The sequence below is a fragment of the Hyperoodon ampullatus genome, assembly GCF_949752795.1.
Source record: "Hyperoodon ampullatus genome assembly, chromosome: 5".
NCBI classification, from domain to species: Eukaryota; Metazoa; Chordata; class Mammalia; order Artiodactyla; family Ziphiidae; genus Hyperoodon; species Hyperoodon ampullatus.
In genome coordinates this window covers 75,396,806-75,422,872 of record NC_136918.1, presented here as the reverse complement: position 1 = coordinate 75,422,872, position 26,067 = coordinate 75,396,806, and the positions used below count along the sequence as shown (strand labels likewise).

Here is a 26,067-nt window from a genome sequence, read left to right as displayed (position 1 = left end):
CTTCCAGGTGATTTTGATGCAGCTCAAGTTTGAGAACTACTGTTCTTGACTATAACTAACTGCAAATCTGAACAAGCCTCTAAGAACACTGGAACCCAGGGCGGAAAGGAGTGTGCTGGAAACGGGGTGGGAGGCAGAGGGAAGAGGTGAAGGACTGGCAGCTTGGTGTGTAAATCTGTAAGTAGGTACTGTAGGGGGTCCCCGGGAAAGGAGAAGCAGGCATGACTTTCTTGACATAAAAGAAGCCATTTTGGGATCTAAGCCTGGCCACAGTGCTTGCCCTTGAACAGGTCTCAATAATTAATGATCTTAAGGGAACAAAAGAACAAAGAAACGAAGGACTGTTATCAGGCAAGAGAGTAACAATAGCAAAGATAACAAATCAGGTATAAAGGCTCCCAGTTCTACTTCAATGGTAAAGATTTGTCTGAAGCTCAACCACCAGATCTACTGGAACCTAAGGGATGATGATGACATTTTCTGACCCTCGTGACTTCAATCAGCTAAAGCTTAGACTGTGTTGACCTCTGCCCCAGTTCTATGCTGAATTCTCCTCTGCCTTCATGGATATGCATACACCACCCAAGCCCCTCATGAATATGCCTGTACCCTTACCTTAAAACTTCCCCATGTTTGCTGTTCGGGGGAGAAACTGCTTTGGGAAAGATCCCAGGTGTTCTCCTTATTTGCTGCAGTTAGTAAATCCTTCCTTCTCCTGATCTTTGGCTTGGTTGTGTCTTTTGGCTCAACACCCACCAAGAGGCAAACCCAGTTTTTGGGTAATAAATCTACAGATTTTAGCATTTCTCCAAGTATAATTATCCAGTCTGAACTGGGAGTCAGCCTGTTACCAAATACAAGTCCATGTGCCCAATGCACAGTGAGGCCAAACAAACCAAAACGTCAGAGTTTGGAGCAGAAAAAGGTTTATTGCAGGGCCATGTGAAGAGAATGTGTGGCTCATGCCCCCCCAAACCCTGAACTCCCTGAAGGGTTTCAGCAAAGCATTTTGAGGACCAGGTGAGGGAGGGGCGATCATAGGGTGTGTGATCAACTCCTGCATAATTCTCTGATTGGCTGATTTTGAGGTAACAGGGCAGTGTCACAGGGGTTAACATTATCAATCCTTAGGTGCCAGTAGGTCGGGGGGCTCTGTGCTCATGATCATCAAGAAATTAATTTCTTCCTCTTGGTGGCGGTTTTTAGGATCTGAAAAACTCAGGAAATATAGCAAATACTATTATCTGGGTACTTCAGAGAAGAGCTACAACAGAGGATATGCGGGGAGGGGTCTGTCCAAGGAAAGCCCCACAGTGTCCTGCTTGGTTACAAACCTTGTTCCACCTGTACTGGAGCACATTTATGCTTAAATTTTATCACAATTTGAAATTTCTCATGACTCAGTTGGTTCCCAAAGCTACCCATGTTCCATCTGGCCCTCGTCCTTTCCAGAGGTGAACAGATAGCTGCCTGTGATTGGTTTTCAAGAACGTCCTACAGAGAGATATGAGCCTCTTCTTTTTCCTTCCTCATGTGCATGCAGATTATCTTTTAAAAAGGATGATTCAGATTCCCAGCATTTGGCCTCCTCCCCTCCCCTCTGCTTCCCCACACTGTAACCTGCATGCTAAACAGAGCCCAAAGGGAACACATTAAAAGCATGGAAAAGTGATGCCATAAAGGCAAGCAGGAGTCCCAACCAATCTCATCTTGCATGTAATTGACACATTATACAATCTTAATAAAAAATTGCAGACATCTAATTGCCTTTATGGCCAAACACGATGAGTCCAGACCCCTGAGACCCTTCAATATATTCCAAAGCCATAATGCCTAAATCTAGGACTGCAATATAACTCAGTAGTGGTAGAATATAATCAGAAAAAAAAATCAGCTTCTGACATAGAGAGCTGTTAGGAGAGAGGAGCCTGTCTTAATCTGTAGGAAACAAGTTGAATTACTTGGCTGGGAATCTCTGCAGGATCACATCCTGGGCTGTTGGTGCTCTGAAGGCTGCTTACTGGGAAGAACTTTGACTCTCCTTGAGCATTTCTGTCTGGAGGAGGGAGCCAGCTTGGCCCGTGTGCAGAGCAGCTGCAAGTGTCAGGAGACAATGTCCCCAGAAGTAACACTCAACCAATGACAGATGGGGAATCAGTAGATAAATACACATCTTGTCCTCACTGCTTGGTTGGGACAGTTCTGAGGAGGATCCTGCTCTACCCCCAGGACACCTCAGTCGAAGTGAGCTCCATTTGTTATGGAATCGGGTCCCACTGCTTGCACCTTACAAAATCAATACTCACAGATGATGGTAGAGAGGAAAGTTGCCTTTAATCAGAAAGCCAGTAATCTGGGGAGATGGTGGACACAGGGTCCCCCAAAACCACCTCTGAAGATTCTGCTCAGCCATGAAAGCTTCTAAAGGTAAACAGGGATGTAATCTCAGTTACTCATTGAGATAGAGGGTCAGACTCATCACTAATCCCCACTGTGTGCAGACTTGTGGTCTTTCTTTAGATACTATCTTCTTCACACAGTTTGTTCATGAGTTTACTGAAGGGGAAGCTGGGGAAGAGATCAGGTCATCTGTTAGTTACTTATTCTTCATTTCGACTTCTTTGTTCTACAGAAAGAACCAACAAGTTAGGCAAAGTACTGTGTGGTCAAAAGATTTGAAAGGTGTGCTTCGGCCAGAGATGAGTAGATCATGGGGGTGCCTGGCTTAAGGTTAGTGTCAAGAGAAAAGGGGCTTCCTGCAGAGAACTTTTTCCTGCAAAGTGGTCTTTCCTGCCAAAAGCTGCTTACAAATCCCCACTTCTCAGAACATCAATTCATTTCCATGGGATCATGGGTTAAGATCCATCTTCTGTAACTTCTTCATGATGACACAAGGTACCATGTTCTTAGAGTGGAAGATGTCAACATGGGTCTGTAGCATCTCTTTGCTGACAGTTGTAGTTGCCCATTTTCATACATGGGCAGAACAAACTACAATTAGTTGGATTAGAAAGATGTAGATTATCATGAGCAAGAGTGTTAATCCCACTCTCCTGAGGCCAGTTCTTGGATTTGTACTAGCCATACATTCAGTACTGCTCAAGATGGAGCAGCTTATGTCATGGCTGCAGTCTGTTCATCATGCAGTTAGCTTTTTCTCTCTGGTGGCAGTTACAGTATCTGTAAGACAACTCAGGTATATTCATCAGTCACTGAGTCTGTGACTCCATTGTCCTAATCATTAGCTGCTTGAGCCTGCTCTTTGTGACTCAGAGTGGCCTGGGAGACTTCAGCTCTTCTATAAACATGGAGGGGCCTTTTCACTTGTGGGTGTGGGCACGGGTTCTGCTCGGTTTCACAGTTACATACCATGGGAGCTGGCTTCATCACACACCCTCTGTCACATTGTTCTCTTCCCAGGCCACCTTTTTTACATCTTTGCTGGAGTTTTCTCAAATCAGCTCTCAAACGACTGATCCTTAAAACCTTGTCTTGGGCTCTGCTCCTGGGGGAGGCCAGATGAAAAATACTTTAGGGGGCATGCCCAATAAGGGAAAGGGACAGCTCTAATTCTTAACAGCAGAAAGCGAGCCATTACATTCAGGTAAATGGTATTAATGAGTTCAGTCATCCATTTGTTACCACACATTAATTAGGTACCTACTGTCTACCTGAAGCCAAGGGTAGATCTAGAGAGGTTGGGGCATGATTGTAAGAGGCCTGGGATACCAAACTAATGTATTTGAACCTTCTTGTATCAAGAGGAGGGAGCTATTGAAGAGTTTTGAACAAGGGGGTGATAGAGTCAGAGCTGGACAATGGGAAGCTTAATCTGGCTCCATAGTGTGAACTGGAGCTTAAGACTGGGCTAAGGAGGCACATTACAAAACTGCTGGAATATTTTTAGTGCATGTGTGATGAGGAAACCTGGCCTCTATGCACCAGCACTGAACTGAATCTCAGAGACAAAGTTCTGGGTAAAGCAGAAAAGAATTGCTTTGACAGGCAAAGGGGGCCACAGCAGGCTAAGGCCCTCAAAACTGTGTGTCCCAACCTGGGGTGGGGGTGGGGGTTGTGAGGAGTCTTATAGTCAATGGGCAGAGTTGCTGATAGGGATCAGGGTGCGAGCAGGGCCTGCATTCCTTCAATCTAGAGATCATCTGGTGTCAGGTGGTTTCATGATGGGCTTCTGTGGTTCTCAAGGCTATTGAACTGTGACCTTCTCTCTGGAATAAAGAATGCTCCATCGAGTACTTATCATCTTCCATTTGGTGGGGGTTTTAGTTCTGCTCAAAGAGAGTGTGATGTGTATCACTTGAGGGGGGACCAGGACCCTGCCACAAGGCTGAACTATTGTTTCTTGGCTGCTCCTCCCTTGTCTCTGCATCCCCTCCCTTCCCTGATTAGCAACTGTTTGAATCTATCCTCTGGAACTCAGGGAAGGTCAAGGAAGCTGAATGAAGCCTATTTCCTACAAATAAGAAATGGGGGACATGGAAAGACTTTTGTGCCCAGGAGCCCCACAGGGTCCTGCTCAGTTTCGTGTGCTGAAAAATACTTCTCAAAAAGTTGCATACATGACTTCATAAAAATATAAAATGAACATGTCAAAGATTTTATTCCACTCATTAGGGAACCAGTAAAATGTTAAAACTAATTCAAATGAGAATTTGAAGAACAGAGTTTTACAAGAGTCAGACCAAAGAAAATGTTGAAATGAGTTTGTTCAGAGATGCAGAATTGGTTAATATCCTACAGACAATAAAGAGTAACTTTGAAGGTTATCATTTTTACAGATGGAAATCAATTGTCTTACTACCAGACAAAATCAGCATTTGTCAGGCAGCCACTGTATTGCTTTCAGGCAAAAATTATTTGCACTGCCGTCAGTTTTCTGTAAGTTTGCCTCTACCCCTACAGAGCTATAAAATAGCCTGGTCCATAGAAAGCCAGTCAGAGGAACACTCCCAACATTACTCTGAAAGAATGCCCAATAATCTCCTTGGCCTATTTTCAAGTTTAAGATAATTTTTCTTGACAGTCTCCTCTACTGGGATCGTAAGTAATCTGCAAAGTTTAAGAGGTGCAGGGAGAGTGTTAAGTAACCCTAAAGGCTTCCTCAAGTTTGCTTTTCAAATCTAGAGCCATATAGTATTGGGTAACTATATGGATTAGGAATCTCAAATTGGACTTTATAAAGTCTCTATTATTTTCTTTCCTAGGCTTGAGGAACGAAACCCAAGAAACTATGTCCACCAGATTTAACCTAGAGAACCTATCAATTTGGTAAATTCCTCTCTTCTTGAGGTCCTCTCAATTTTCAACTTTATCAGCTTTGTGGGTGTCCTCTCAATTTTCAACTTTATCAGCTTTGTGGCCTCCCAGGAAGTGACCTTCCCTTCCGTCTGTGAGGCTGGGACCTGTCAGCCAGGCAGCAGGCCAGTTTTCCTAGGAGAGCTTTGTGGGCCTTGGCTCACATACAAAGTCAAACCCTTAATAGAATGTTTATTGTATGTGGCTGGGTCTAGGAATGGCTTTTAGTATACTGATGTGATAATTCTTTAATATTGCTCAGTGCACAGGAAAACCTGACATGCCTTGAAATCTTCCAGTTTCTACATCTGTGAAAGAAACTGGATACTTTTCTATTTTGACAATAGTTCTAAAATTTTACATAACTTTACTAACAATGAGCAGTAAAGATAAAAGAAACTTTTAAAAACTATTAATAACAATGATAATAATAATAATACATTTCAATCAACCATGATAAAGAAGAGAATAAACTAATGGTGGGGTCAGGACACACTACTGCAAAATACGTCACCTTGGCACATTGTATATTGCTGTCGAACCCAAGCTCAGTTCGTGTGCCTGACATACAGTGAGGCCAAACCAACTGAAAAACTGGAGTTTGGAGCAGAGAAAGGTTTATTTCAGGGCCAAGCAAGGACAGTGGGCAGCTAGTCCTCAAAAAACCCCCAAACTCCTTGATGGTTTGTGGGGGAGGAGTTTTTAAAGGCAACATTTGGCGTGAGGGCTATAGGGTGTGTGACTTCCTTCTGATTGGTTGGTGGTGAGGTAAGAGGGTGGTGTTCCAGGAATCTTGTGCTCAGTCTGGTGTTACCATCCTCCACCTGGGTGGGGGCTTTAGTTCTTGTAGCAGAACTCAAACACATTGTTATGTATATCCCTTGAGGAGGAACAAGGACCCTGCTTTACTCTGCACTGTTTTTTGTTTTGTTTTGTTTTGTTTGTTTTGACTGCTCCTCCTTTGCTTCTGCATCCCCTCCCTTCCCTGTCTGGAACTCAGGGAAGGTCAAGGAGGCTGAATGAAACCTGTTTCCTATGAACAAGAAGTGGGGGACATGGAAAGGATTTGTACCTGGGAGAGCCCCCACAGGATCCTGCTTCGTTTCAACATGAGCTACTCTGCGCATTCTCATTATTTAAATAGCCCTATTCTACCTGCCTTTGACTGTGAGTAGATGCATTTATATAAAAATTAAATCATAATATAAATCATATTTTGAGTAGAGAGGAGAGCACTTCCATGTAGAGCTGTGCAGCAGCCCCAGCCCCTACACGTGTGAGACCTTCCACATCTTTGCTACTCACACAGACTAAGGAAACAGCGAGAACCCCAGCAAGTTTTGGGACTAGTCCCACACTCTGCATATGCTTCCAGGTGGGAACATAAATAGCAGTGACCAGGGAGTGTTGAAAGGAGAGATCTGGGAACCTGTCATTTGAAGAGACAGGGCAAAAGTCCTCAGCCATTTTCTAGCAATTTCACAACCTCTATGGAAGGAAGTCAGCATAACATTTGCAGCCTGGCCTGTGCTCAGGAAAAAGAAGTGACTAATAGCAATAATAATAATTCCCATCAAGGGAATTGTGGTTTGAATTCTCTCTGAACGTACATTTATTTCTTTTATCCCAGCTACATCTGTTTGCACCTTGCTGTGAAACAGTGTAATTAACCACTGGGTTTCAGAGAGAGGTGATAATTTTCAGCTTATTCTCAGCTCATTTTCAGTCCAAATTTTAACTTGAAAATGTTTTTTCTTCTCCCTTTGGCAGCAGCTCTCAGAAGTGGATTTTGCTGGAAGGCTTCTATTTTCATCATTCTGATTGCTTTATTTATGTTGCAAATCACTGATTTGGTGTTTGGAAATTGCCATGTTTGGGGCAGCAAAGTTTTTCGTTAATGGATTGATGAGTTTTAAAGTTGCTTATAAAAAAATTTTTTTTCTTTTTAAATAAAGACTTAAAGTTCCAACTCATCATGCCCTATGTTCAGGATAGCGATAAACAGTGACGTCTTGCCATTTACCTCAACCCTTTGTTGCATGAAAAAGAGTGGGGCACGAGAGGATTGTCATGTCCCAGGTCTCAGGTGAATCCTTGGGACAGCCACCAAATGTGGGTTCTTGGCTTCACATAGGAAAGAATTCAAGAGCGAGCCAAAGTAAAGTGAAAAAAGATTTATTCAGGGAGATACACACTCCATAGACAGGGTGTGGGTCATTTCAGAAGGTGAGAGAGAACCCAGGGTATGGGGTTGTCAATTTTTATAGGGGTGGGTAATTTCATAGGCTAATTAGTGGGAGGAGTATTCCAGCTATTTTGGAGAAGGGGTGGGGATTTCCAGGAATTGGACCACCATCCACTTTTTGACCTTTTATAGTTGACCTTTGAACTGTCATGGCACCTGTGGGTGTGTCATTTAGCATGCTGATATGTTACAATGAGGGTATACTGAGGCTCAAGGTCTAGTGGAAGTTGACTCATCCGCCATCTTGGACCTAGTTGGTTCTAACCGGTTTATGTCATGTCCTTGGGTCATATCATTCTTTAAAAGGTTGTTCCCTGGCCCCTTCCTGTCTCATCTTGTTATCAGATTAAACCTGAAGGCCAGGCATCTAAGCTTCCCTCAAGAACATCTTGGTACTTGCCTTAACAACCAGGTTGGATAAACCAGTCTTTTCTCTAAACCAAATTCTGAATACCTTGTTCTCTCAATATCTGATCTTGTTGAATGCTATGGAATGAAGTAGCCATCAAAGTTGTGTGCTGGTTTGGTTTTGCCTTGACTCAGTTATGTCGCCATATCTTGATCTTTCTTGGCTCTATTTCTAATTAATGAATTAAGAAGGTTAGATTACATGGATACTAAAGTTTTTTGTTTGCTGTTGTTTTCTTTTACACAACAGAGTTCTTCAAATGAAATTTTACTTGGAATTCTGATGTATAAAATCGTGTATTGGTTTCCCATTACTGTTAAACAAATCTCCCCAAAACTAAGTGGCTTAAACAAGTAATAATTTATTATGTCTCACAGAGTTACCTAACACAGGTTCATGTGCCTGACACACTGTGAAGCCACACAAACTGAAACATCAGAGTTTGGAGCTGTGTAAGGTTTATTACAGGGCCATGGGGATGGGTGGCTTCTGCTCAAAAATCCTGAACTCCCTGATGGTTTTGGGGAAAAAATTTTATAGGCAAAATTTGGGGTGAGGGCCACAGGGTGTGTGGCTTTCCTCTGATTGATCAATAGTGAGGTAACAGGATGGTGCTCCAGAAATCTTGTGCTCAGCCTGATTGGTCAATGGTGAGGTAACAGGATGGTGCTCCAGAAATCTTGTGCTCAGCCTGATTGGTCAATGGTGAGGTAACAGGATGGTGCTCCAGAAATCTTGTGCTCAGCCTGATTGGTCAATGGTGAGGTAACAGGATGGTGCTCCAGAAATCTTGTGCTCAGCCTGATTGGTCAATGGTGAGGTAACAGGATGGTGCTCCAGAAATCTTGTGCTCAGCCTGAAGTTAACATCCTCCACCTGGGTGGAGGCTTTAGTTCCTGCAGAAGAACTCAAAGGTATCCTTGTGTATATTACTTGAGGAGGAACCAGGACCTGCCCCAAGGCTGTACTATTGTTTCTTGACTGCTCCTCCCTTGTCTCTGCATTCCCTCCCTTCCCTGATTAACAACTGTTTAAATCTGTCCTTTGGAAGTCAGGGAAGGTCAAGGAGGCTAAATGAAGCCTATTTCCTGCAAACGAGAAATGGGGGACACAGAAAGGACTTGTACCAGAGAGGGCCTTACAGGGTCCTGCTTGGCTTTAACAGTTTGTGTGTGTGAAGAATTTGGGAGCAAACAGGCGGAATGGTTCTAGCTTGATGTTTACAATGAGGTTGAAGTCAGTTGTCAGCTGAAGACTTGACTGGGGCAGCACTTCTAAGGTGGATTACTCATGCATCTGGAAAGGTAATTCTGGTTCTTGGGACAGGGAGGGGGTGGGGGGGAGGAAGGTGGAGAGTTTGTCTTCATGGGAGCCTCTCCACAGGGCTGCTTGAGTGTTTTCACAGTACAGCAGCTCCCTTCCCACAGACAGGTTTCTGCCCTAACCTGGGGTAGAGTTTTTCTTCCATCCTTCCTCCAGATACATGGGCCTTTGTGCCCTGGAGACAGCAAGCTTTACTGCCGCTTCCGCAGCTGTGTAAGGCTTTTGTTTTGTAGGAGACTCTGGTTCAAGGAAGAGAGAAGGGCCTTGTGCCTGCCCCCACTCCCAATTATTGTAGACAATTGTAGCAGGGAAGAACAGGATCTGACTCCATGTTAGATCTGTTTCTTTTACTTTATCTTTGCTTTTTGTTGCTTTTGTTACTATAATCACTAAAAGGATGCTCTCTATAGCTGTAAGCATACATAATGGCCTGCCTCGGGGCACCCTGCCCCTCCACCTGCATGTTAAACTGAAGTGCCTTTGTTCAGCTCACAGGGAAACACCCTGACCCTGCCCACCTGTGAATGGCTGAAGAAAAGAAGAAACTAACACATCCCCTCTCTCAGGCTGGCCAAGCCAGGAGATACTTTGGAAGATTTATGGCCTTTTTATTTTACTTCCTCACCCACCCTCCCCCCCCCCCCCCCCCCCCGTTTTATGAAAGAAACTGGCATCCAGACCCCAATAAGATGGGACTCTAGGACATTAGTCTGCCATATTCTCAGACGCCCGGCTTTCTGAATAAAGTTGCTATTCTCTGCCACAACACCTTGTCTCTGATTTATTGGCCTGTCGTGTGGCAAGCAGAATGAGCTTGGACTCAGTAACACAATAAGACCAGCTCACGGAGGTTTGCACCCCATTCCATTCTCTCCCAATTTCCCTCCAGGCTCATCAGAGCCAGAGGCAACAGCGTTCACAAGGCCGGGGGTGGAGATGGGCTCTGTTCCAGGCTCCATACACCACCCTGATCAAACCGTTTGTCGTTTTCAGCTCTACTCTGAGAAAATCAGGGGCCACAAGTTGGGGTTGGGAGGATGGGCTCCTTGGTCTCATCCCCACACATCTGTTTTGTTTTAAAAAGGCCCACAGCCTGTGCCTGATTGACAGCAGATGCTTGCAGATACTGACCTTCCTTCAGGTCACATGATGAGCCCCCTGCTGCTTTTTCAAGTTGACTTGGGGGAAAGAGTAAATGGTGGGGAGGGCTTTGGGTTTTCTAGAGCGAAAGTAAACTGCCACCTGCTGAGCACTAGCTCTGCTGCAAGTGTGTTGTGTTCACAATCTCCTCCTTAGAGCCCCGCTGCGAGCACAAGACTGAGTGGGGAGGAAAACTTCCCTTCTTCTTTTCTAGATGCTTTGGCTGGTCTAACAGTTAAATTGACATAAAACATATTAAGAGGGGGAAAAACAAATTTAATTTCCTATGTACGGGAGTCCCATAAAAATATGAGACTCAAAGAAGTAACGAAAGCAGGAAGCTTTTGTACATTTTAGACAAAGAAATAATACATTTGTGAAGAATTGACAAGAAAAGGGGTTTGGGCTTGGGGTAGTGAACTGGTGAAGAAGTAACAGGTGTGTTTAAACAGACTTCTGGGCCCTGAATTCCCTATTTCTGGTGATGAGGGTGCCTTCTGTCCTCCTAGCACTGGGCGGGTACATCTCACCTGGAAGATTCACCTCCTGCTTTCAGAAGATTCAGAGTGTCTTGTAATGGCAGCTTCTCAAGTACCTTTAATTCAAAATAATCAATATGCCCAAATGGCATGTTTTGGGGTGACATATTCTGAATCCCCACAACTACTATCTCAATTCTACTGGCAAGGAAACAGGCGTCAAGAGGTTGCTACTTTTGCAAGGACTCTCATCTTGTAGGTGCTGGGGGTAAGTTTGAACCCCAGTTTGCCTAGTCTTCCCACTCCAGGCTGCTGCCTTCTAATCCGGGGAAGACAGCATTCCAGGGTAGGATGAGCTTCCTGTTTGCTGTGAGAAGTGGAAAGGGCCCCCTTACAGCTGCTTTTCCTCCCTGCCTGCTCCCTGTCATGGTGGGTGGGAAAGAGGCAGGTGAGGAAGGGGTGTCTATTTTGATGGGGGGTTGGCCAAGAGGGTCAGGCCTCTGTCCCCTTACCTGCCTGCCTCCTGCCACCCAGAAGAACTAAACAGGTTCTCTTCCAGGTGGGTGTGAGGGCTGCCGGCAAGGCCCTTAGGGGAAATGGTCTCGCGGGTGGACAGCTGATAAGTCTCCGTGCTTTTCTCCCCACAGGTGGGCTCCTCTGCGGACAGGTAAGACCTAGTCCGTTAATGCAGGAGCATTTATGTGTTCTGTGGTTGGAAGAGGGAAAAAGTTAGGTCCCGGCAGGGCCCATTCATAGGCACGATTCCCTTCAGCCCTCAGCAGCCCTCTCTCTGCGTTCCCCTCCTCAGCTCTCAAAGGCTGAGCCCAAGGGGAGGGGAAGGCAGGGAAAGGCAGCTCCAGGCCCAGAGAATGCTCCATGCCCCTACACACACATGCACACACACGTGCACACAGGTATATACACACATGCACTCTCTTTCCCAGGTGACTTGGGGTGGGGCAGTGTCTCTGTATCTGATTAGCATTCTTTAAGTGACCTGGTCAGAGGACATCCAGGCTCGGCCATTGCAGAAGCAGTGGACACCGAGCTGGAGGTACCTGGCCATTTTCCAATCAATCTGACCCAGCACCACCTGGATGTGTCAAGTCCTCCAAAATCCTGGCCTTCTTAGTATTTGGGGAGACTCTTGAAGGCACATGTTTCTCTTAGTTATCGTTGCTCTGATTTCCTGTTTCTGCTGATTTCTGTATCACATTCTGTCTCTTGTGGCCATTCCCTTCTTTTGGATGTGAACCACTCCCCCTGCAAACACCAGCCCCTGCCTCCTTTCCCTGCTGCTCCCAAGCCACTCACACTCCTGTGAAGTCTCCGCTACCGATGATTTGCAGAACACCGTGGGGTTGGGGTGTCTGGGCCAGTCCGGCTGGTCTGTAAACACCAGACATCAGGGATCCCTGTTCTTAGAAGTCCCCCAGCCACAGCTGCCGCCTGTGCTTTGCCCCTCACTGTCCTACTGTCCAGCTTGACCTCCACTTGTCTCCTCCTCCCACTTCTCCATGGTTCCAGCCCCTTCACTCCCTCCCTCTGGGGCTCCCAGAAGAGCTTTACATGCACAGCTATTGCATTCTTCAATTGTGCCCTAGTTTGATCCAGGGAGTGTATTGAGGATTATCTTTCCCTAACTAAAATCAACAAACATAAATGTATGGAAGCAAATACTGATCTGTATCTGTATTCTCCCTGAGGCTTCCCCTGCCTAATATTGAACTAGCGATCATCTCTTCAGCCCCTGCTACTTTGGGAAGGGCTGCATGGTGGGGAGACAGCCATGGGCATGATGGCTGTGCAGCAAAGCGCTCAGCCTCTGCGTCTCACCCAGGATGACACAGGCCTGTGTCTCCTGTTACTCCTCACACAGAGCACTTTGCTCTGACGCTTCTGGTCCCCAAACGCCTGGGCATTTTCCTTCACCAAGAGATTCTCTGTGACCAGCTGGGTATCCCACAATTCAGTTCAAGTCTGACTTGGAGTTAGCACAGACCCCGCAGGTTAGGGGCTCAGTTCCACAAGACTGTCCCCTGAATGTTAGATGCCGGTCGCAAGCAGTAGGTTCCCAGGTGACCCACAACTTCTGTCCAAACTGCCTACAAATCAGAGGTTCCCACAACCCCTCCCCTGGATTCCATCATTTGCTAGAACAGCTCACAGAACGCAGGGAAAATGCTCATGTTTACTAGTTTCTTATATAATGAAGGATATGATAAAGGATGCAGAGGAATGGCCAGGTGTAGAGATACATAAGACAAGGTCTGGAAGAGCCCCAAGTGCAGGAAATTCAGTCCCCGTGGAGCTGAGGTGTGTTGGGGCCCAGGACAGGCTGCCCCCAAATATGTCTCAATACTGTATTGATTGTTTTGAATTAAAGTTATTTAAGAAACAGCTGATACGAGAGAGACTTTTACCCTCCTCTCTGTCTGCTGAGAGCAGGAAACAAATCTTCCACATGAAAGGCATCCTCCCCATTCCAGGAGGTAGAGAGACATCCAGAGGCAGGGAACCCAGGGCCGAGAAGCTCATATAAACAAACCTTGTTACTTCTTTACTAATTAAGCACCCAAACCTAAGTTTCTTTGTCCTTTCAAATTTACTGTTTCTTTGTCTAAAAGGTATAAAAGCTGCCTGCTTTGGCCACTTCATAGGTGCCATTTCTATGTGACCTCTGTGCTCACTATTTAAACTGTTTCTTTTCCACCTGTTAATCTGTCTTGTGTTAATTTCATTACTAGTCCAGCCACAAGAACCCACGAGAGGTAGAGGGAAAATTCCCCCCTCCACCACAGGTGTACCAACCCCCCGGTACCTGGATGTGTTTGCTAACCCAGAAATCCCCTATTGGGATTTTTATGGAACCTCGTCACATAGCCATGATCGATTAGGAACTCTGTTTCCAGCCCCCTCCTCTCTTTGTAGAATGAGGGGAGGGGCTGAAAGTTCCAAGCTTCTAATCATGGCTTGATCTTTCCTGTGACCAGCCTTCATCAAAGAGCACACCCAGAGTCATCTCATTTGAACAGAAGACGTTCTTGTCCCCCAGGAAATTCCAAGGGATTTAGGAACTAGTATTAGGAACCAGGATCAAAGACTAAATATTAGAACTAAAGATTCTCCCAGCATCCCTTTTTATAAGGATTTTAGGAGCTCTGTGTTAGAATCTTGGGGCAGAGACCAATACATGTATTTCTTATTATCTCACACTCTGGACACAGAGAGACCCAGATTTGAATCTTAGCTCCACGACTTACTGGTTTTGTAACCTTGGGCAAGTTATTCAATCTCTCTGAACCTCAACTTTCTCATCTGTAAAATGGAGATATTAATGACAACCACTTTGTAGGGTTCGCAGGAAGATTAAATGGGAAAATACATATAAATGTTAGTGTTTGCTGCTTCATGCACCCTCATTAGGGAATTCTTTTATGTGAATCACTGTGTGAAGTTGAATGGACAAGGAGGTTTTTGCCAAAGGAAGAAATATAATAATGTTATTAGCATATTCCATTCCCTCTGCCAGGCCCTCTACATGCATTAGCTCAATTAATCCACACAATAACTGTCTAAATGCTACCAAACAAAAGTTGGTGTGCACACTAACACACAGTGAGGCCAAACAATACTGAAGTGTCAGAGTTTGGAGCAGAGAAAGTTTATTACAGGGCCACGCAAGGAGATGGGTGGCTCGTGCCCCCCAAACCCCAAACTCCGTGAAGGGTTTCAACAAACATTTTTTTTTTTTAAAGAAGATGTTGGGGGTAGGAGTTTATTAATTTATTTATTAATTTTTTCTGTGTTTGGTCTTCGTTTCTGTGCGAGGGCTTTCTCTAGTTGTGGCAAGAGGGGGCTACTCTTCATCGTGGTGCGCGGACCTCTCACTATCGCGGCCTCTCTTGTTGCGGAGCACAGGCTCCAGACGCGCAGGCTCAGTAGTTGTGGCTCACGGACCTAGTCGCTCCGTGGCACGTGGGATCCTCTCAGACCAGGGCTTGAACCCGTGTCCCCTGCATTAGCAGGCAGATTCTCAACCACTGCACCACCAGGGAAGCCCTCAACAAACATTTTTAAAGGCAAGGAAAGGGAGAAACGTGGTTGGTTGTTACAAACTTCTTGGCATTGGAATCCTTTGTTCTTGCACCACATAGGTCAGGTCATAATGTTCCTGTAAACCTCCAACAGGACAAATGTTATTCTCTGTTCTGCAACTTTTTACCTCTATATGAATGGACTCTTAAATGTCAGAGCCTTGAGAATGTGCTATCCTATATATTTCAGGCTCTAGGCAATATTCTTTTACAAAAGGTAAAGAGCCAGCATGAATAAGCACAGGAAACAGAGCACAAAGTTTAAAGTAAAAGGAACAGATCTAAATCCCACTCCTGGGCATATACCCAGAGAAAACTATAATTCAAAAAGATACATGCACCTATATGTTCATAGCAACACTATTCACAATAGCCAAGGCAATGAAAACAACCTAAATGTCCATCACCAAGTGAATGGATAAAGAAGATGTGGTATAGATGTATACAGTGGAATACTGCTCAGCCATAAAAAAGAATGAAATAATGCCATTTGCAGCAACACGGATGAAGCTAGAGATGATCGTGCTAAGTGAAGTAGGTCAGAAAGAGAAAGACAAATACCATAGGATATCACTTATATGTGAAATCTAAAATATGACACAAATGAACGTATCTATGAAACAAAAAACAGTCACAAATATAGAGAACAGACCTGTGGTTGCCAAGGGGGAGGGGTGGTGGGGGAGGGATGGACTGGGAGTTTGGGGTTAGTAGATGCAAACTAGCATATATAAGATGGATAAACAACAAGGTCCTACTGTACAGCACAGGGAACTATATTCAATATCCTGTGACAAACTGTAATGGAAAAGAATATGAAAATGAATATATTCAGTTATATATTGATATAACTGAAGCACTTTGCTGTATAGCAGAAATTAAACAAAACATTGTAAGTCAACTGTATTTCAATAAAATTAAAGAAAAAAGATGAACAGATCTAATATGGAGTCAGGTTTGTTCTTCCCTATTACACAAAGGAGAAACTGTTGTCTGTCTTTCATAGATGTGAAAATTTAAGTCCTTTACTGAAGGCCACATAGCTGGGAAGCATGAAGATTCAAACGGGGTTGACTCTGAAGCCTTACTCTACTGTATTTTCTCCACTGGTCTTTCCACATAGATGCATAGAGCCAGGAAGGACTTTGAGAGACTATGGAGTGTATTGCAGATTGGGTTCTCCAGAAGCAGAGACTGAGATAGAGTTTGGGGCACAGGATGTTTACTAGAAATCAACACCCGTAGAAGGTGGGGGAGGAGGCAGGTGAGTTGGGATGCATGTCTGACAGAGTCATGGCCAGCCTGGCCCCTGGAACCCCTGGAGCATTCTGACATCAGAACATCAGAGTGTTTCTTTTGCGTGTGTATGTTTCCATTCACTTTATTGAATTAAAATCAACTCATCTTCTAGGAAGTAAAAAGTATGAGTTCACTGGCCAAAGTTGCATGAAATATTTGGCATTTCTTTTTTTTTTAATTTAATTTTATTTTCTATACAGCAGGTTCTTATTAGCTATCTATTTTATATATATTAGTGTATACATGTCAATCAAAGTCTCCCAATTCATCCCACCACCACCACCACCACCACTTTCCCTCCTTGGTGTCTATATGTTTGTTCTCTACATCTGTGTCTCTATTTCTGCCCTGCAAACTGGTTCATCTGTACCATTTTTCTAGGTTCCACATATATGTCAATATATGATATTTGTTTTTCTCTTTCTGACTTCACTCTGTATGACAGTCTCTAGATCCATCCACATCTCTACAAATGACCCAATTTCGTTCCTTTCTATGGCTGAGTAATATTCCATTATATATATGTACCACATCTTCTTTATCCATTGGTCTGTCGATGGGCACTTAGGTTGCTTCCATGACCTGGCTATTGTAAATAGTGCTGCAATGAACATTGGGGTGCATATGTCTTTCTGAATTATGTTTTTCTCTGGGTATATGCCCAGTAGTGGGGTTGCTGGGTCATATGGTAAATCTATTTTTAGTTTTTTAAGGAACCTCCATACTGTTCTCCATAGTGGCTGTACCAATTCACATTCCCACCAACAGTGCAAGAGGATTCCCTTTTCTCCACACCCTCTCCAGCATCTGTTGTTTGTAGATATTCTGATGATGCCCATTCTAACTGGTGTGAGGTGATACCTCATTGTAGTGTTTTTTTTTTTTTTTTTTTTTTTTTTTTTTTTTTTTTTGTGTCATTGTAGTTTTGATTTGCATTTCTCTAATAATTAGTGATGTTGAGCATCCTTTCATGTGTTTGTTGGCAGTCTGTATGTCTTCTTTGGAGAAATGTCTATTTAGGTCTTCTGCTCATTTTTGGATTGGTTTGTTTGTTTGTTTTAATATTGAGCTGCATGAGCTGTTTATATATTTTGGAGATTAATCCTTTGTCCGTTAATTCGTTTGCAAACATTTTCTCCCATTCTGAGGGTTGTCTTCTCGTCTTGTTTGTAGTTTTCTTTGCTTTGCAAAAGCTTTTAAGTTTCATTAGGTTCCATTTGTTTTTATTTCCATTACTCTAGGAGGTGGATCAAAAAAAATCTTGCTGTGATTTATGTCAAAGAGTGTTCTTCCTATGTTTTCCTCTAAGAGTTTTATAGTGTCTGGTCTTACATTTAGGTCTTTAATCCATTTTGAGTTTATTTTTGTGTATGGTGTTAGGGAGTGTTCTAATTTCATTCTTGTACATGTAGCTGTCCAGTTTTCCCAGCACCACTTATTGAAGAGACTGTCTTTTCTCCATTGTATAGCCTTGCCTCCTTTGTCATAGATTAGTTGACCATAGGTGCATTGGTTTACCTCTGGCTTTCTATCCTGTTCTGTTTTTGTGCCAGTACCATATTATTTTGATTACTGTAGTTTTGTAGTATAGTCTGAAGTCTGGGAGTCTGATTCCTCCTGCCCTGTTTTTTTCCCTCAAGACTGCTTTGGCTATTTGGGGTCTTTTGTGTCTCCATACAAATTTTAAGATTTCTTGTTCTAGTTCTGTAAAAAATGCCACTGGTAATTTGATAGGGTTTGCATTGAATCTGTAGATTGCTTTGGGTAGTATAGTCATTTTCACAATATTCATTCTTCCAATCCAAGAACATGGTTTATCTCTCCATCTGTTTCTGTCATCTTTGTTTTCTTTCATCAGTGTCTTATAGTTTTCTGAGTAGAGGTCTTTTACCTCCTTAGGTAGGTTTATTCCTAGCAGAATTATTTCTGATCCAACCAGTGTTGCCCCAGGATGGAGGTCAGTACTAAGGGGGATGTGTCAGTTAGGGCCTGTATTTGCTAAGTATCAGACCCCACTCTGACCCCACAAGACAAATGAGGGACTGGATTTTTCTCTCACAGGAAGGAAACCTGGCCATCACCATCTCTATACTACACTTCATGATACGATCAGGGAGACTTTCATCTTTCTTAGTGCCCCATCTTCAAAGTGCCCTCAAGTTCTAAGATGGTTGCTGAAATTCCAGCTATTACATCCACATTCAGAGAGGAAGTAAAGGAACCAGGGAGGAATAAAAACTGTGTGTCCCTCACTGAAACCTCCCCCCACCCAACCCAAATTCATATGTAGAACTTAATGCCCAACCTAATAGTATTAAGAGGTTGGGACTTTGGGAGGTGTTTAGTGCCCTTATAAAAGAGACCCCAGGGCTTCCCTGGTGGCGCAGTGGTTGAGAGTCCGCCTGCCGATGCAGGGGACACGGGTTTTTGCCCTGGTCTGGGAAGATCCCACATACCGCGGAGCGGCTATGCCTGTGAGCCATGGCCGCTGAGCCTGCGTGTCAGGAGCCTGTGCTCCGCAACGGGAGAGGCCCCAACAGTGAGAGGCCCGCGTACCGCAAAAAAAAAAAAAAAAAAAAAGAGACCCCAGAGAGCTAGATTGCTCCTTTCCCACCACGTGAGGACACAGCACAAAGACACTGTCTATGAACCAGAAAAAGGGTCCTCACCAGACACAATCTGCTGTGCCTGGGTCTTGGACTTCCCGGCCTCCAGAATTGTGAGAAACAAATTTCGGTTTATAAGCCCCATGGTTTATGGTATTTTGTTATAGCCGCCCGAATGGACTAAGACAAAGTAAGGTGGAATACTGTTCAGCTTTAAAGGAATGGAATTCTGATACATGCTACAACATAGATAAAACTTGAAAACACACTCAGTAAAATAAGCCAGACACAAAAGGACAAATACTATGTAATTCCAGTTATATGAGGTCCCTAGAGTCATCAAATTCAGAGAGTAGGTTGATGGTGGCCAGTGTCTGTGGAGAGAGGGGACCAGGAGTGACTGCTTAATGGGGTCTTATTTGGAAGGGATGCACAGGTTTTGGAACTAGATAGAGGTGATGGTTGCACAGTATTGTGAATGTACTTAATGCCATTGATGTGTTCACTTTAAAATGTTTAATTTTGTCATGTTAATTTCACTGTATTAAGAAAAGATTTTTGAGACAAATAAAAAAATCCAAAAACCCACAATGAGATACCACTACACACTTATTAGAATGGTTCAACACAGAAAGACTGGCCACACCAAGTACTGGTGAGGGCATGGAGGAACTTGAACCTCAGACTAGCTGGTGGGAATATACAAACGCTTTGGAAATCAATTTGGCCATTTCTTAAAAAGTTAGACATACATTTACCACATGACTGGTATGTCATATGGTATGACTGGAATGGTATGTCATATGATATGACAGGTATGTCATGTGATTGGAGACAGAGAGTAGAATAGTGGTTACTGGGGGCAGGGGAGGGTGGGGAAGGTGTTTAATGGGGACAGAGTTTCAGTTTGAGGTGATGAAAAAGTTCTGGAGATGAATAGTGGTGATGGTAACACTACAATATGAATATACTTAATGCCACTGAATTGTACGCTTAAAAATGGCAAAAATGGTAACTTTTATGTTCATGTATCCTTTATTGCAATTTTAAAAAGCACCTTACCATCAATGACTGCTGCTTACACTCTTGTGATCACTGTCAGTTGCAAGTGAAGCTGGGAAATGTAGACTTTTGGGTTGTATGATTTTGTACCCCAAATAAAATTAGGGTGCTGTGAGAAAAAAGGGGTGTTGGGGAGGGTTCCAGTGGTCTCTGACACATAGAACAAAAGTTAGAAGCACCTTTGCTGTCCTCACTGACTTGTACACAGATGTGCCCATGAACTTGGTCTATCTGTTTTCATTATACATGCGTCAAAATCCTCTAAAGGTATAATTTTTTTAAAAAAGTATTTTACTGAGTATTGTTGATTTACAATGCTTTGTTAGTTTCTGGTGTACAGCAAAGTGTCTCAGTTATACATATACATACATTCTTCTTCATATTTTTTCCATTATGGTTTATCACAGGATATTGAATATAGTTCCCTGTGCTATACAGTAGGACCTTGCTATTTATCCATCCTATATATAGTAGGTTGCATCTGCTAACCCCAAACTCCCAATTCTTCCTTCCCCCACCCTCTGGTCAACCACATGTCTGTTCTCTATGTCTGTGATTCTGTTTCTGTTTCACAGATAAGTTCATTTGTGTTATATTTTAGATTCCACATATAAGCGATATCATGGTATTTGTCTTGGTCTGACCTACTTCACTTAGTGTGATAATCATCTCTAGGTCCATCCATGTTGCTGCAAATGGCATTATTTCATTCTTTTTTATGGCTGAGTAGTATGTCATTGTATATATGTATCATATCTTCTTTATCCATTCATCTGTCGATGGACATTTAGGTTTTTCCATGTTTTGGCTACTGTAAATAGTGATGCAATGAACATTGGGGTGTATGTATCTTTTCAAATTAGAGTTTTCTCTGGATATATGCCCAGGAGTGGGCTTGCAGGATCATACAGTAACTCTATTTTAGGTTTTTTAAGGAAAATATTTTTTAAAATGTGTCTAATCGAATCTTGTTATTTGCAGTCATGATATTCTATAAAGCTGCCATGGACACTAGATTTGTGAACATGGAACCACTGCTCCCAGGGGAAATACAGGGTTAGGGTCCTGGTCTTCTGGTCATGGTGTTTTTGTCAACCGATGGATACATACCTTGTTTAATGTGTGTTTCTTTTTAAAGACACCTTTTAATATATTTGCTTGATTCATTGGCATTGAATTCATGGCCAATAGCACTAGAACTTACGCCTGAATGAAGCTTATTTAACACGTGTATTTTCTCCGTAAGACTCATCACAGCCTTCTGCACTTAGGACCCTAGACAGCACTTCTGTACTAGGCTAGGAAAAGAGCAAAATCACCAACACAAAGCACAAAAATGTATAAACATAGCACTAAATAAAAGTCAAAAAGGACCCTTGTTTACAGGAAGAGCTGAAGCAAGGAGGCTTCAGCCTCCCAGACCTCGGCTTGGAACATGGTGGCAGGGTCTCAAGGTTTTCCCTCCTCTGTGTCTGCAAATGACCCCAGGCCCACAAGTATTGATTTTCCATTTACAGAGGAAGTTTAGTATGTAGGCAAATTCACAAATCCATGAATAATGAGAATCAACTGTATAAAGTCAGAGTTTTCACTTTCGCCACTTGGACTTAACATCACTAATGAACACTATTTATCCAAATGAGCTTAATTTTGCTTCGGTGGTTGCTACCAATTTTCATTCCCCCCCTCCTCATCCCTTTTCCCTACAATGTCTGGGCCTTGACTGCAGGTGAGTATTGCAGATGATGAGGGTTATGAGGAACATAAAAACAGGGAGAGGGCTTCCCTGGTGGCGCAGTGATTGAGAGTCCGCCTGCCGATGCAGGGGACACGGGTTCATGCCCTGGTCCGGGAAGATCCCATGTGCCGCAGAGCGGCTGGGCCCGTGAGCCATGGCCACTGAGCCTGCGTGTCCGGAGCCTGTGCTCCGCAACGGGGGAGGCCACAGCAGTGAGAGGCCCACGTACCGCAAACAAAAAACAAACAAACAAAAAACAGGAAGAGGTGATAGGTAACCTTCTCAAAGTGGGTGGTCAGGTGCAAGCTCTCAGAACTTGAGAATCTAGTCCTCTGATTGTAGTTTTCTAAAACCAAAGAAAAACAATGTGGAAGAAGGAAATACTCTGAAATCCCAACAGTGAGTGGGTGCATTTAGAGAGGTGGGTGTATGATTTTTTTCCCCTTCTATTCTGTTTTACAAATTTTCTGTAAAATGCTTATATATTTTAATTATGAAAAGTAAATATTAAGAGAAAGAAGTATTTGTTTAAGAGATCCCAGACTCCCCTTGGGCACAGCATAACTCACACCCACCAAAAGGGATTTTTTTTTTTTTTTGCCATTCACACTAGCCTGGGGAAAGGGTAGGTCTGAGAGGCTAGAAACATTTTTATTCATTGAACGTTTTGGTTCTTCAGCGTCTGTTGGACAACACTGGGGTTGGGTGAACTCAAGAAAGGAAGGGGCTTTCTGCAAATGGTTTCAGCCCCTGGTGCTTCCAACCCCTCTAAACCAACAGCCTTCAGTAGCATCAGCTTATCCTGGGCCTTCCTCTCCTGCCAACCCCAGGCTCCTCTGTTTGCCAAACTGAACACTGGAAGTTTGCACAGGCCATGACATTTCAAGAAAGGTCACCTCCCTGAAGGCTTTCCCTGTAAATTTTTCTATTCCCAAAATGGTTTTTTCCCCCCCAAGAAATGCTGGTTTTTAGCTGAGGGCTTCTGGGTTCATCTGAAGTCATGAACTTTCTGCCTCTTTTTGGGTAGTGACCCTCATTGCCCAAGTGGACAGGTCAAGAGCAGAAACATGGACAGACACTTGGCTGGAATCCCCTTGCTGCTCCACACAATTTCTTTGTCTTTCTGAGTCTGGTGCCCACTCTGTGCTCCCGGCAGGCTGCTCACCAGCTCACTGGCAGGAGAGGGAGAGGTGGGACCTCCTTATACTAGTTCCCTGGGGAGGCTCTGACAAACTATCAAAATCTCAGTGGCTTAGAGATAAATGTAGTCCTCCAGTTCTGGGGGGCGGGCAGAAGTCTGAATCAAGGTGCTGGCAGGCTGGACTTCCTCTGGAGGCTCCAGGAGAGAATCCATTCCTGGTCTCTTCCAAGCTCCTGTGGCTGTCGGTGTTCCTGGCCATGTGGCTGCATCTTCCGTCACTCTGCTTCTCCTCTTTGCCTGTCTTCTCTTTGCCTCCCTCCAGGGAGGATGCATGAGCTTTGCATTTAGGGTTCCCTCCCATAATCCAGGACAATCTCCCCATCTCAAAATCCTGAACTTCATCACTTCTGCAGAGTTCTGTTTTGCCACATAAGGTAACTTTCACAGGTTCCAGGGATTAGAACATGTGTATCTTTTGGGGGGCCATTTTCAGTCTACCACACTCCCCAAGAAAGAATGCTTTCCTACTGCCATGTGGGGGCATTGACACTAGATGCTCTGAGACTGTGGCTTGTGCAGAAATGTTTCTTTTATTAATACTGGAGATGTGTTTTGGGAAAGAGGCAGGTGATTGTGGAGCTCAAAAGGAGAAGAATGGCTCAAAATAAGAGAAGAGCTGTTCCACATCACAGGAGAGCTGGGAGTAGGGGCGGAAAGCTGGACGAGGCAGAGGGCTTGTGCGTCAGGAGGTGGGGCGAGTCCGCGCTTGTCTAGCGCTGTGGGTGTGACAACAATGGGGCGGGGGGTGGGGGGTGGATATCCCGAGACCAGACCGCTACAGGGCTGTCTGCCCTGCACGCAACGGCAGCACTAGGCTACTTGGTAGTGCTTTTTAATTAAGTGAACCTCTTTCTAAAATATTGTAAAAGGGCTTATGAATGCGATGGTCCAGAACTTGGGGGATGAGGAGTAAGAGGTCATGCTCCCAAAAGGAATTTGTTTCTTTCTACCCCAGAGACGTGAAATGCCACTTTCTTCCACTGGAAGCCAGTGCTTCTGAAGATGACCCCTCACTTCTGATCCCCTTTCCTTCATGTTTTCTCCCCCAGGGCCTCTCCGTTCTATCTCAAATCCCTCTTCCCTTCCCTATATATTGCCCGGCTCAAATCGCCCCTGGGGGAATCGCCTGCCCGGTCTATTCTGCAGCCTGAGAGCATGTGTGAGCATCTGCAGTAGCCCTGCTCCTGAGCCTAACGTGAGGCAGCCCAGCTGATGCTGTGAGTCTCTTCGGTCTCGTCCAGCGGCTGAGGCCAGGCCTGGGGGAGGTGAATAGCTTGGCTTTGCATCCGTGAGATCCATGCATCTGAGGTAAGGCTTGTGAGCTAGAAGAATAGGAAATGGTGGTCCGAGAAGAGGGTGTACGGAATCAGAAATTAGGAGATCCATTCCACAATTATATCTGGAGTGGCCACTGTGTGTCAGGAGAATTCTGTGATTACCCAAGTAATTACCCGAGTAATCTCACCTAGAAGGAGGGAGGAATAGACCAAGGCTGGTGCTGGGAAAGCAGCAGCGGTCACTCAGCCAGGATAGGGGACTTGGTCAGTTTGTGGTTTAGAAGATGATCGCAATTTGTCTGTGTTCATATATGATTGTAGGGTGGTCTTTTTTGGTCTGCATCCATCAGCATCACAGAATGGCCTCCTCTGATGCTGATGGTCTGTGCAAGTGTTATATTCCGCAAGAGGACCACAGCCCAGCAGAGAGCACCAAGCCAGCTCCCAGGTGTCAAGGACAACTTTTCTCTTTTTCACCCTACACAACTGACCAGGCATGAAGAGCAAGAACTCCAGCTTTCAATAAATTGGCCATGTAGGTATAACATCCAGGAGAAACAAAAAAGGCAGGGTTACCAAATTCCCCATATCCCAGCAGCAGACATACAATGCCTTTTGAAGACTAATTAAAATTTCATGTCAAAACCATTTAAATGCAAGAGCAATGAAAACATTTGAGCTTCGGTTAGGTACAGTCTAAAGACACATAATCCCAGAATCTGACCTACTTTAAGCATGCGATAATCTTTTGGGGGGATTCTTTCGTGGATGCTAAATAATTTACTATGAAATTCCATTACATTTGCTGTGATTTTTTTATTCATTATTATTATTTTTTAAATTAATTTATTTTGTTTACAACTTTATCGGAGTATAATTGCTTCACAATGGTGTATTAGTTTCTGCTTTATAACAAAGTGAATCAGTTATACATATACATCTGTTCCCATATCCCTTCCCTCTTGCGTCTCCCTCCCTCCCACCCTCCCTATCCCACCCCTCCAGTCGGTCACAAAGCACCGAGCTGATCTCCCTGTGCTATGTGCTGTGATTTTTTTTAAAATGACAACACTGTTTCTATTTTCATGACCTTGAATATATTGTGTTTTCTCTTCCCCATGTTATAGTTGTTTTAGTAAACAAACGTCTCTGGAATAAATGTATGGTTCCCAAATTCATACTATTCAGGAGAAAATCAAATAATAAAATGTTGATGCTGGAAGGAAGCTACCAGGGCCCCAAACAACACAAGGGCCCCAGCTAGAGGGGAAGCACGATTGCTGACCCTGGGTCAACCAGACAATGAGACACTTCCCCCTCAGTCCTGAGAAAGTCAGCTCTGGGTGGTCAGAGACATTTTCTATCTGGTTTCCTTCTGGATTCCCCAGGGTCCAGCATAGTGCTTAATGAATCGTAGGTGCTCAATAAATGAATAAGTTACTTTCTTGGGTAAATAGATACATAAAACACATTTCTGGAAAGTCAGTGCTATGGAGGTGTAGGGGACACCAGATTCTGTTATTCAAAATATGGTCTGTGGACCAGCAGTGTCAGTGTCACCTGGGATCTTCTTAGAAATGCAGAATCTCAGACTCCACCCAGACCCACTGAATCAGAATCTGCATTTTTAACAAGATCCCTGGATGACTGACAGGCATGTTGAAGTTTGAGATGTGCCGCCCTAGACATCACCCGGTCAGCGTTTCTCAACCTCAGCTGGCTGGCTACTGCTGGGGGGAGCTTTTAATACATATGGATATTTCGGTCCCATCTCCAGAGAATCTGATGTGTGGTCAGGGTTGAAGATCACTGATGGTAGCCCAGTATCCTGTGTGACCTCAAGTCAGTTACTTAGCTTTTCCAGGCACAATTTTCTTA

At 44.1% G+C, this 26,067-nt stretch overlaps 1 pseudogene across 1 annotated transcript in view; it reads left to right on the top strand.

Moving 5' to 3' along the window:
- The window catches only part of LOC307053769 (elongation factor 1-alpha 1-like), a 78,839-nt pseudogene that overhangs the window by 30,923 nt on the left and 21,849 nt on the right, over positions 1-26,067 (top strand). Inside the window, exon 3 of the transcript in view lies at positions 11,557-11,576. The product of the transcript in view is annotated as an elongation factor 1-alpha 1-like (transcript). The remainder of the gene's footprint in view (positions 1-11,556; positions 11,577-26,067) is intronic.